The sequence below is a fragment of the Temnothorax longispinosus genome, chromosome 10, assembly GCF_030848805.1.
Source record: "Temnothorax longispinosus isolate EJ_2023e chromosome 10, Tlon_JGU_v1, whole genome shotgun sequence".
Taxonomy (NCBI): Eukaryota; Metazoa; Arthropoda; class Insecta; order Hymenoptera; family Formicidae; genus Temnothorax; species Temnothorax longispinosus.
This window is the reverse complement of record NC_092367.1, coordinates 8,801,383-8,814,916: the sequence shown is the minus strand read 5'-3', so window position 1 is coordinate 8,814,916 and position 13,534 is coordinate 8,801,383. Positions and strand designations below refer to the sequence as shown.

Here is a 13,534-nt window from a genome sequence, read left to right as displayed (position 1 = left end):
CATATTCATATGGCAGTTTTATAGATGTTAGCCTTAAATTGATAGAAATAAACCTTAAGTCGTAGGCAAATAAACCAATCTTCGATTACTTTAATATGAGATAATTTTTAGTTTTTAAGACTAATAATAAACCAACAAACGCTAAAATTAGACCAACAATCATCAGCAAACGATTACGCATCGATTAGGCTTTTTTTTAATTAAAAATAAAATTTTTCCGGCTAACTTAATGCTAATTTTTCTTTTTAAATTTAAAAAAAAATTAAAAACCAACAAACGTTGTAATTAGGCCAACAATCACCAACAAACGACCAACAAACGATAAAAAAATATGAAAATTAATAAAGTCGAAGTTGACCGGCTAAGTTACCGGAGCTGCTTCTCTATGAAGTTGGCCGGACAACTTCAACGTATTGAACTTTCATTAATTGGAATCGATTGGTGGTCGTTTGGTGGTCTTTGGTAGTCTAGTCCGATCGTTTGGTGGTTAGTCGTTTTCCTGTAAAATAAAAATAAAATTTCCGGTGTGAAGTTAGCCGGACAATTTTTATTTTTCAACCAATTTAACTTTTTTATAGCTCATTCGACGCGGAATCGTTTGGTGGTCACGAATATCACCGGTAAAACGTTTGGTGGTCAACCGTTTTCCCAGAAAATAGAAAAAACCGTATGCGCATAATGCCGTATTCGGAACAATTGTATTTATCACCCAAATTGACTTTGATAGGGCTCAATCGACGCGGAATCGTTTGGTGGTCACGAATATCGTCATTAAAACGTTTGGTGGTCAATGGTTTTCCTAAGAAATAGAAAAAACCGTACTCTCTCACGCCATTGGTCGCATGACTCCGTGACGTTAGCTCGGTAATTTGATGAATAAACATTAATTATCAATCAAATTGACTTCCATACGGCTCAATCGACGCGGAATCGTTTGGTGGTCACGAATATAATCAGTAAAACGTTTGGTGGTCAACCGTTTTCCCAGAAAAAAGGAAAAACTGTATGCTCACGCCATTGGTCGTATGACTCTGTGCTATTAGTCAGAAAAATTGTATTTGGCACCCAAATTGACTTTGATAGGGCTCAATCGACGCGGAATCGTTTGGTGGTCACGAATATTGTCATTAAAACGTTTGGTGGTCAACCGTTTTCCTAAGAAATAGAAAAAACCGTACTCTCACGCCATTGGTCGCATGCCTCCGTGACGTTAGCTCGGTAATTTGATGAATGAACATTATTTATCAATCAAATTGACTTCCATACGGCTCAATCGACGCGGAATCGTTTGGTGGTCACGAATATAATCAGTAAAACGTTTGGTGGTCAACCGTTTTCCCAGAAAAAAGGAAAAACCGTATGCTCACGCCATATTGGTCGTATGACTCTGTGCTATTAGTCAGAAAAATTGTATTTGTCACCCAAATTGACTTTGATAGGGCTCAATCGACGCGGAATCGTTTGGTGGTCACGAATATTGTCATTAAAACGTTTGGTGGTCAATGGTTTTCCTAAGAAATAGGTAAAACCGTACTCTCACGCCATTGGTCGCATGACTCCGTGACGTTGGCTCGGTAATTTGATGAATGAACATTATTTATCAATCAAATTGACTTCCATACGGCTCAATCGACGCGGAATCGTTTGGTGGTCACGAATATAATCAGTAAAACGTTTGGTGGTCAACCGTTTTCCCAGAAAAAAGGAAAAACCGTATGCTCACGCCATATTGGTCGTATGACTCTGTGGCTATTAGTCAGAAAAATTGTATTTGGCACCCAAATTGACTTTGATAGGGCTCAATCGATGCGGAATCGTTTGGTGGTCACGAATATTGTCATTAAAACGTTTGGTGGTCAACCGTTTTCCTAAGAAATAGATAAAACCGTACTCTCACGCCATTGGTCGCATGACTCCGTGACGTTAGCTCGGTAATTTGATGGATAAACATTATTTATCAATCAAATTGACTTTGATAGGGCTCAATCGACGCGGAATCGTTTGGTGGTCACGAATATTGTCATTAAAACGTTTGGTGGTCAATCGTTTTCTTAAGAAATAGTCAGAAACGTCACGGAGTCATGCGACCAATGGCGTGAGAGTACGGTTTTTCTATTTCTTAAGAAAACGGTTGACCACCAAACGTTTTAATGACAATATTCGTGACCACCAAACGATTCCGCGTCGATTGAGCCCTATCAAAGTCAATTTGGGTGCCAAATACAATTTTTCTGACTAATAGCACAGAGTCATACGACCAATGGCGTGAGCATACGGTTTTTCCTTTTTTCTGGGAAAACGGTTGACCACCAAACGTTTTACTGATTATATTCGTGACCACCAAACGATTCCGCGTCGATTGAGCCGTATGGAAGTCAATTTGATTGATAAATAATGTTTATCCATCAAATTACCGAGCTAACGTCACGGAGTCATGCGACCAATGGCGTGAGAGAGTACGGTTTTTTCTATTTCTTAGGAAAACGATTGACCACCAAACGTTTTAATGACGATATTCGTGACCACCAAACGATTCCGCGTCGATTGAGCCCTATCAAAGTCAATTTGGGTGATAAATACAATTGTTCCGAATACGGCATTATGCGCATACGGTTTTTTCTATTTTCTGGGAAAACGGTTGACCACCAAACGTTTTACCGGTGATATTCGTGACCACCAAACGATTCCGCGTCGAATGAGCTATAAAAAAGTTAAATTGGTTGAAAAATAAAAATTGTCCGGCTAACTTCACACCGGAAATTTTATTTTTATTTTACAGGAAAACGACTAACCACCAAACGATCGGACTAGACTACCAAAGACCACCAAAACGACCACCAATCGATTCCAATTAATGAAAGTTCAATACGTTGAAGTTGTCCGGCCAACTTCATAGAGGTCTAGAGACCAGGGTAGCGATCATGTAACTTTTTCCCTAGAGCGGAAACGTGAAAAGTGAAAAATTTCATGTAAACTATTTCTTTCTATTGGTATTGAATAGAAAGAAATAAACTTTTCACTTTTCACGTTCCGTCCTAGGGGAAAAGATACATGATCGATCCCCAGGAGACCGAACTCCAGTGGTGGGGGTGAGTCAAAATGTGGTCCGGCGCTGTTCGCAGTATGGTCGCCGGCCAATTCATGAACTACGCTACGTGCTGGATAAGTTCGAATCTTTACGTCGTTTGTTCTCTAGTCTTCTTGTTTGTTGCAAACCGTTTAAAACAAAGTGAAATCATGTCTAAAGTGTGTTGCATTGTGAATTGTGAGAGTAAATGTCCCAATTTGAATTCGAATAAAAGGACGCTATTTGGATTTCCGAAGGTAAGTGTATTTGATTGAAATAAAAATGAATAACAATCATTTTCTCAAGAACATACAATCAGTTTGATTTTTTCACTTTTCAGGATTCTCATGAAAATCAAATCTGGATAAATAAGATTTCTCCGTTTTTGAGTAAGGGAAACGCTACTCGAAAATATTTACGTATTTGCGATAAACATTTCAAGGACAACGATGTTGAGCGGACTTTTCGAACTGTCTTGAAAGATGGAACAATAAACGAAATACCACGTGAAAAATTTAAATTGAATCAAGGTAGTGTACCATGTATTTTCGATGTACATCAAGATAATTTGAAGAAGAGTCCATGGATGCAGGAGACGAAAGTTTATGTGTAAGTTGAAAATCGTTATAAATTATGCTTTGAAAATATATTTGAGATATTCTCTACAAAAACTCACCAACGGCTATTTAAAGTTCCCGTCGGACGCTTTATTCAATCTCTTGATCGCTATTGAAAGAGCAATTCTCAAGACAATTGGTGCCGAGGAGCTGAATTGTTATTCTTTCCAGCGCATAGCAGAGATATCCTCCTCGAGAGTTTCCCGTTCATTGGATGTCAAGAACATAAGGGAGCGTTGACAAAACGGGTGATTCATTATTATACATTAAGCAGAGCACATATTCTCAGTAAAACTTACAATAAAATATATGATGAGAAGAAAATGGAGATGCAAAAACATCGAAAACAATCGAAACTTGGTGGAAAATCTGCAAAAAAATAAAAACGAGTGTTCGATAAAAAAAGACTGAATAAAAGTTATGTTATTAAAGTTATAATATATATTTAAAGTTATGTAAAATATAAGGAGATAAATATAAAGGAAAAACCATAATTTTATTTAAAAAAAATTACATTGCATTTTACACATCCAATATCAATAAACATTTTTATGTACAATTTAGCTGTTCCGAGGAAGCTATTATCAATTTCATTACAAAAATTTATATGCTTTGAAAACCAAGAGTTTATCAATACAATTCAAACTTTCAACAATATCTCTCACTGATTCTGGCTCAGGTATTAGCCACTTTATATGGTTTTGTTTAAAATATATCTCTCCGTTCATGTTCGAATCAATGATCATATTTAATTTTATAGTATAATCATTCTCTGCTTTAGCAAATATTATGCGGTGATCTTGCACAACAAATCCCCAACTTTCATGTGGCAACTGAATGAGTTTTGCATTCTTTCGTAGATATTGAAATAGACAATTTTTGCATGTCTTTGCAATCCTGTAGTCGCCGTGTATTTCGCAACCTGCTTTTACGAATCTTTCCTCAATTTCTTCTCGATATTCGCCCATGGTTGCATCAATTACTTTTCCAGACTCAGTGCCCTATGCAAAAAAATTCAATTGATTATATTTCACAACACAGAATATCGTATTTTTTTTTATCACTTGTTTTATCCAAAAAAAGTTTCCTATGTGAACTTCGTCGTTCCTAAGTATCATATATTATTTATTAATACTTACGACATCAAAATTAAATTCAGTGTTTACATCTGCCAAGATGCCAAGCTGATGTTCTTGGTTATGTTGCACGAAGCTCTTGCACCATCTTGCACCGGAAATCCAGCACGCCGTAGTTCATGAATTGGCCGGCGACCATACTGCGAACAGCGCCGGACCACATTTTGACTCACCCCCACCACTGAAATTTTAAGGAGTTCGGTCTCCTGGTCTCTAGTCTTCTTGGGCAAACCACAATGGCCTAGGGGTCAATCATGAATCTTTTCCCCTAGGGTGGAAACGTGAAAAATGAAAAATCTCTCTTTTTATTGACGTTAAATAGAAAGAGATAGTCATATAAAACTTTTTACTTTCCACGTTCCACATTAATACATGATTGATCCCCTAGTTTACACCTGATACGCGTATTAAATAGTAAATAACTAGTAAATAAATCTGATTATTGGCTGATCAGTTTAAATATACTATTTGATACGCGTATCAAGAGATCGGTGTAAACTAGGCCAATGGGCGCGTTCAGCAGAGGAGGCTACCTCATAGAAGTTAGCCGGACAACTTCGACTTATGACATTTTTTTTTACGAATCGATTGTTAGTCGTTTGTTATTGATTGTTAGACTAATTAGAACGTTTGTTAGTTAATAGTTTTTACGTAATCACGAAAATAATTTTTAGTGTTAATTTAGCCGATAAATATAGAATTCTTTACAATTTTCGGTTCAAACCGGGGTCAATCGATGCGGAATCGTTTGTTAGTTCCGAATATACTAATTAAAACGTTTGTTAGATCACGGTTTCGCTTAAAAAAGCAAAAAATTGTATATCGATCGTTTAGCTGCCGGAGAGTGGGGGTGAGATGTAGAATATGTGGTGGTTTCGGAACGCATTTGTCCGACGACATGTAGCGACACTAGGCTTGTTCGCGTTGCTTGAAATCCCCAAACATTTTTGCACTTGAAATGAGATAAATATATATTCGGCCGTTGGAGAGAGAGAAAGAAAAGATGCTGAGTGCAAAAACTGCAAGCAACGCGAACAGACCCACTGAACATGCCTTGCGGCCACATGCGCATGCTCAGTGGCCGCACGCGCATGCAAAAGTGCGCGAATTTGAAACGTATGTATACTTATAATGCATATCACTTATTGTTAGCTTTCACTGATGAATAATTGAATATATCTATAATATATCAAAGTACATGCGTGGACGGAAGGGTTTTGCTCTTCTGCACCCCCCTTCATGCATGTACTTTATAATTTCGCTTTACAACTTAGCATACACACACTAGACGTGGATCAACATCGTGGAATCCACGTGGACATTCGAGTGGACAATCCGCTCAAGAACGGTACTGTAGTCCACGTGGATGAGATCATCGATTTGACGTGAAATTCACGTGTTTCACTGAATAATTATTCACCCGACATAAAAAAAAATTATTTATTTCGAAATTTTATTATTTTTTAACTAAATTTGTTTCGATGCAGTCTATGATTATAAATATTTTTTCGTATTTGAAAAACACACTTACCTTGATGGGATTTGAACTCGGGACCTCTGCATCGTGAGCCAACTGCCTTAATTACGTGGTAGACTACTTCTTAATTTGATGTAAACGTTATATATAGTTTACATATGTCATAGGCTACGGTCAACGTGATGCTACAAATGCTTCGAAGCATTCCTCTTCTCTTTTCTTTCAATGAAGAAAGAAGGAGAAGAAGAACGCTCCAAAGCATTTGTAGCGTCACGTTGACCGTAGCCATAATCAGCGCAAATATATAATTTTTCAAAAATCATCTTAAGAAACAAATTTAGTTTAAAAAGAGTAATAAAATTTTGAATTGGATATATGATATAATATTTCTTAATGTCGGGTGAATGTCAGAAACCAGTGCCGGCTCATTATGAAATTTTGTGTTCGTAAATATATTTATGAAAAAAGTATATTTATAAAGTTAAAACATTCTTATCAAATCCTTACAAGGACCTCACTAGACAAAAATAAGGAAACCTTTCGTTAATGAAACTTTAGAAATAATGCAGAAACATAAATTGCTGATGCACCGACTAGGGCTAAAATGTGTCAATCGACATGGCAATTGCATACAAAATCTTATTCAATACAAGTTCATTCCACCTGCAGTATACAAAGTATAATTTCAGCATCAAATTATAATTCACTATTGATTATCCATTAAAAGTTATGACATTGCCATATAAACGCAGTATAATAATACTTTCATTGATTAATTATAATCTTTAATAGAAATTACGTGGATGTAGATTTATCCACAAACTATCCACATGGATGCAACGTTCTTTTTTCATCACTAATCGAAGTCTTTTATTTTCGAAATGTCGATAAAAATTCCCTGTACATATCTCTTAATAGATATATCCACAGAGAATCTACATTGATATTTCGAGGATAAAAGACTTCGATGTAGTGATGAAAAAAGAACGTTGCATCTATGTGGATAGTTTGTGGATAAATCTGCATCCATGTAGTCCACGTAAATTACGTGGATTCGACGTGGATGTGTCGTGACTGTTTTTATCGGGTTATAAGATACCTTTTTGAAATTAATATGCTACCTGGGTTTTGCTAGCAAAGCTTGTGTACATGACTTGACACCAAATTGACGCCAAATATCGAGCAAAACAGGGCAGCAAAAGTTCAACGGCAAATTTGCGCCATATTATGAACAAGGCTTGCCAACAAAAGCTCGACAGCAAATTTGTGCCAAATTGCGAGCAAACCTTGACGAAAGAACTTGACGCCAAATTGACACCAAATACCGAGCAAAGCTTGCCAGCAATCTAATAGCAAATTGTTGAAAAAATGCTATCAAAGTTTGTTGACAAAACCCGACGCCAAATTGATATCAAATATCAAACAAGATTTGAGAACAATACTTAACAGCAAATTGGCACCAAATACAGAGCAAATCTTGATGACACAGGTTGACGCCAAATTGCAGCAAGCTTTGTTACGTAGCCATTAATAAATACTAAAATATATTTTTTAAGGGAAAATTAAAAGCATTAAATTATAAAAAAACATACCTATAATTTTTTATTGATTTACAATTTTATTGATTTATTGATAAATTATTTTATACATATGTTAAAAGAAATCTTTACATTTATAAAACATTATAAGACATTTATAAAATCTAACGGTGGCAATAAAATAATTAATTATATATTAATTACAGTAAATGTTATACAATGTGAATTTATAAATTTATAAAATATCTTTATGGGAAATTTTTTTCCTCATCGTTCTTTTGGTTCTCATTGTTCTTATCACTATTCTCACAATTTTCAGAGTTATCATCGTTGTTATCTGAATGAGCCTCGTTTGCCGGTGTGTCTGTTAATGTTAAATATATCTCTATAATTATCGTTATTCTCGAAATCAAAGTGTTCAGAGTAGAGGAAACCGGGGCTAACTCGACACTATTTTTTTAAAAGCAATTTTTAATATTTAATTAAAATTTTTAGGCAAATTCAATGATATATATTTAAAGAGTGTTCCTTCAGGTACAAAATTGATTCAGAAAGTTTTGCTGTACGTCGCTTTGTTTTGCCGCTAGGAAAAAAAAGTGACGCAAAGACAAATTTTCGAATTAAAAAATGCCGGGGTAAACTCGACACCCCGCAGGGGCAAACTCAACACTTTGTCTAATCGACACAATTTGATCTGGAACTTATTTTTTACTGTCTGAAAATAAAAATACTAATTGTTTATTGTGTACTTAAAAAGTACAAAAATTCGGAATAAAGTAGCTAGAACAATTATTTAAAATAATGAGATAAAAAATTGTTGAACTTTCAATTATCTTCATTTAAACTCATGTCTGAAAAACAATTAATGCAGGTAACCTCGCGATTGGACGTGCGCATACATTTGTCATGAGCCATACGGCTGCATGACAAGCATCGTTTGTTACTGGGAGCCAACGAAACGGCGCGGCGTGGTGTTGACTTTGCCCCGGATGTCGTTTTCACTTTTGTCACTTTAAAAACATGAAAATTTTGAAAATATCCAAAAACAATTATCGGATTCATATAGAGCATCAAATTTCCCATAAAAATCACTTACATATAAGTTTGCAAGAGTAAAGCTCGATGAAAGAGTAGAAATTTTCGAGAGATCAGAAAAATTACTTTTCACCATCAAAAACGCTTATGTCGCGCTAAAAATTACACCATAACTTAGAATGTCATCAAATCCCGTTGATAATGCCAGCACATAAAGACGCATTTACAGTAGGAAAAACAAGTTTCTGCGATAGATTTAAATTAGCAAAAAGTCTAGTGTCAATTTTGCCCCGATGTCGAGTTAGCCCCGGTCTCCCCTACTCAAAATGATGAGAATTATTAGAAAATTCAGAATGGTGAAAAAGTTCAGAATGATGAAAAAGTTAAGAATAATGAGAAAGTTCAGATTCTTCTTGATTATGAAGAAAATTTGGTATTACGGAATTTTGGCTTTTTTAACGGAAACATGTGCTTGCTGAATATACGATTGATCGAATTCAATTAAAGAATCTGTTGAATTGAGTTTTTCTACAACTTCAACATTCATTTTCTGCCTTTTAACTTTCTTAGAAAGCTTATGAAACGATGTTTTTTGGCATGTTCTAAAATAAACTGCAAATAAATTTAAATGTTATGTTTACATAAAATACATATATTTCGAAATATATACTATCTTTACTCTTTAAAAACATTTATTTTTTCAGATTTTCTACTGCACAATCACTATAACAAATGTGTTAATGGAAAAAAATATTAACTAAATTAAAAAAACTAACAGTACAAAATAAACTATAGGATAGAAGGCTGGCTGATTTTCGAGTTATAAAAAGGTCATCAACTTAAAGAGTGAGAACAAGTGTTCATAGGCAAATGGCTCCATTTTTTTCGCATTTGATTTTGGTCATAAAATAGGTACCAAACGAAAGGTCTCGTCAATCTGATTACAGATATGTCAGTCTCAGAGCGTACCTATTTACCGTTCCAGAGATATCGGGCTCCAAAAATTCCAAAACCGGCGACCAGTAGCGCAGAAACCACGAAAGCTATCGGTCTCCTCAAAAGACAATAAAGATTATTCTCTCTGACCCGAGTCCCGAGTCGTATATCCTACCCCGAGATTGACATTACCGAGAACGTTCATAACAGGCATCATCTATTGGTTTTGGAATTTTTGGAGTTCGATATCTCTGGAACGGTAAATAGGTATGTACACTCTGAGACTGACATATCCGTAATCAGATTGACGAGACCTTTTGTTTGGTACCTACTTCATGACCAAAATCGAATGCGAAAAAAATGGGGCCGATCTTGTTTTCACTCTTTAAAAACAAAATCTCGTTTAATTAAACAAATTTTAAATACAATTAACGTTTTACGTTTCGACTTTATATACTTACAATTAGTCTTCTTCAGAAACCTGATACATAAGAGATAATACATAAAAAAATAATTAAAAAATAAAAAAAAATAAAATTGCTATAGATAAAAAGAATAAAAAATAAAGCCGCATACTTTGGACTGACTTGTCAGAAACGTAGCTAAGATCTACACTATGACATAGTATAGACCTTAGCCACAATTAATGTATATACGAGTTGTCAAAAATAAAATAAAATAAGTCAAGTAATAAAATTGTTACTATTATCTATACTGTTGTTATTATTATCAAACAATATTATTTATTATTTGACAGTGTAAAATTGTAATGCATATATTAAAATTACATTAGGGCTAGAATATAAACCAGAGCCACAAGTATGAGAGCAATTCCAAGATCTCAAGACGAGAATTAACCAAATCTTACAGGACGGAATTAAGGAGTCTGGATTACTGATTGAAATTAAAGTAAGAAAAGAAAAGAAAAGAAAAGAGAGGGGGGCCTCTGCATTTGTCTACGAGATCAATTCTAGGACTAAAATATAAACCAAAGTCACAAGAATGAGATCAATTCCAAGATCTCAAGACGAGAATTAACCTTACAGCGCCCCTTGTACTACTACGATCAATGTCGATCTTCCAATATGGCGTCCCAAATGAGAATATCGGAAGAGCCCTGCTCGCTGGACCGGACTCCTTGCCTCAATCCTCCCTCTCGGACGCAAGCTGCCGCAGCTCTTTTTTTCCTGGCGGTGAGCTCTCCTTGGGAAGTCGAATCTCGCTCGGTTGGTCTCCAAAATACGTGCCGCTTAGCTCAATCAGTTACGAAAGAAAGAAAACGTACTCTTCTCGTCCGAAGAAACGCAGCAAGAGCGGCCATGACACTGAACGAGAGCGAGGAAGGAGGTGGGGGCGCTTTGAAAGTGGCGACTCATGCGTCGCGCCATCTGAATGAAACGATCGGGCGTTTGCAAAATGCGAAGGAATTCGAGCGCGTCAATTTGTTCTTAAGTTTTGTTACCAAAATTTGCTCAATATTTGGGGCTCTATTCTTGAATCGTTTTCATGAAACTTGCATGCGAAATTCAATGCTTTTCAAATAGAAAATCGCATACGAAAATCATTAAGGCAGGCTCGAAAATACGGTCCTTGGTATCAATTTGGTGTTAGGTTTAGTCAACAAACTTTAACAGCAATTTGGTGCCAATTTGTTATCAAGTAGTTGCTAAGGTTTGCTCGGTATTTGGCGTCAATTTGTTCTCAAGCTTTGTCACCAAAATTTGCTCAATGTTTGGCATTAATTTGGCGTTAGGTTTTGTCAACTAATTTTAGCGGCAATTTGATGCCAATTTGTTATCAGGTACTACTAAGCTTTGCTCGATATTTGGTATCAATTTGGCGTCAATTGTGTACGCATGTTTTGCTACGTATTTGCTAGCAGTTTGTCGACAACATTTGATAAAACAAATTTTAATGCAAATTTGTACCATTTCTGAAACCAAAATTTGTAGCAAGTATTTGGCATTATTTGTTTGAACAGACTTGGCTATCTGGGTATATTCATCATTGAAAACTAACAATAAGTGATATGCATTATATAAGTATCATACGTTTCAAATTTGCGCACTTTTTCATGCGCGTGCGGCCACTGAGCATGCGCATGTGGCCGCAGGGCATGTTCAGTGGCCTATAGTTTACACCGATCTCTTGATACTCGTATCACTTTAGTTATGCCCGTATCAGCCTACGGATTTGGATTGAGATTGGATTGAAATTTGACCAATTAGAGCAAAGTTTACTAAACTTGAGGTCAGTTTTCTCTGTTCTGATTGATTAATTTTTACCGGACCGTGACTTGACCGATAGTGATGCTAATGCTAAGACTCCATAGACGCGGAAACGCCGTGCGGTAGAGTGCGTTGACCAATCAGAAGGCTGCCGCAAGTCGCCTGCGGCAAAATCAAAATTTGTGATTGGTCAACGCACTCTACCGCACGACGTTTCCGCGTCTATGGAGTCTTAGCATTGGCCTAGTTTACACCGATCATTTGATACGCGTATTAAATAGTGAATAACTAGTAAATAAGTCTGATTATTGGCTGATCAGTTCAAATATACTATTTGATACGCGTATCAAGAGATCGGTGTAAACTAGGTCATAAAGATAAAATTTCATGGGCAGAGAAAAGCAGCAGCAGATTGTACTGATTGGCTACAAAATAGAGAAGTTTTAGAAACTCGAGAACTTTATGTAAAAATTGCAGGAGCCATGAGCAGAAAGCAAAAGCCATATGCGCATGCGCTATGGTATCCGTAGAGCTCTAACAGATACCATAGCGCATGCGCATATGGCTTCTGCATTCTGCTTATGGCTCCTGCAATTTTATGTGCTTCCACATTTAAGGTACATAAAATTACATAAAATTGCAGGAGCCATGAGCAAAACGCAGAAGCCATATGCGCATGCGCTATGGTATCTGCCTGTATTCTGCATGGCTGTGGCTTCTGAATTTTCAATCTACATAGGCTGCGTTCGGGAAGCGCGCTATTAGCGCTATTGCATCATTCTATCTTTATCGCTCATCAGGTGTAAAACAAGGATAAAATAAGCAAATAGCACTAATAGCGTCTTCCCGAACGCACCTATATAAACTATGCTTATGTATTTTTATGTAGATTGAAAATTCAGAAACCATGGGCAGAATGCAGATACCATAGCGCATGCGCATATGGCTTCTGCATTCGTGCTCATGGCTCCTGCAATTTTATGTGCTTCCACCTTTAGATTTGGGTTTTAAGCTGCATATGTGGGTCTATGGCGTCCGAGTCAAAGTGATATCTGCTCGAAACTGTAAAACTTGCAAGCCTGTCAGAAAATATTAAATAAACGAAGTTTATCAAAATGACTATAAAATCGTCAACTACAATATAGACAGATGTTTCATGAATTTTTTTAGATTTTTTAAAATACTTTAAAAATATAGCTTTGACATTTTAATTATTGAATGAATAATTCGACACGACCCGTTGAGAAATGTTAATAACGTCTATTATATTGTATTTCAACTTCATTCGGCTAATAAAATTCTTGGATTATATATATTATTCATAGACTTACTTTTACTTTAAATTTATTAAATAATGTTAATAACATTATATTTTTTCAAAAACGTTTGTAGAATTATTTATTATACAAATCTGTTTATTAACTCTATTAATTTCGTAAAAAGATTTTCTGGACCGAGAAACAAATTGATTCGACTTAAAAAAAATAACGCAAAAATATA

At 35.8% G+C, this 13,534-nt stretch overlaps 1 long non-coding RNA gene across 1 annotated transcript; it reads right to left on the bottom strand.

Annotated features, from left to right (window-relative positions):
* Positions 1-4,161: 4,161 nt before the first annotated feature.
* Positions 4,162-6,367, bottom strand: LOC139820002 (uncharacterized). Its single transcript, XR_011733868.1, has 2 exons — positions 4,824-6,367; positions 4,162-4,685 (listed from the first exon to the last, which is right to left on the bottom strand). It is a non-coding gene; the product is annotated as an uncharacterized lncRNA (long non-coding RNA).
* Between the last annotated feature and the right edge of the window lie 7,167 nt (positions 6,368-13,534).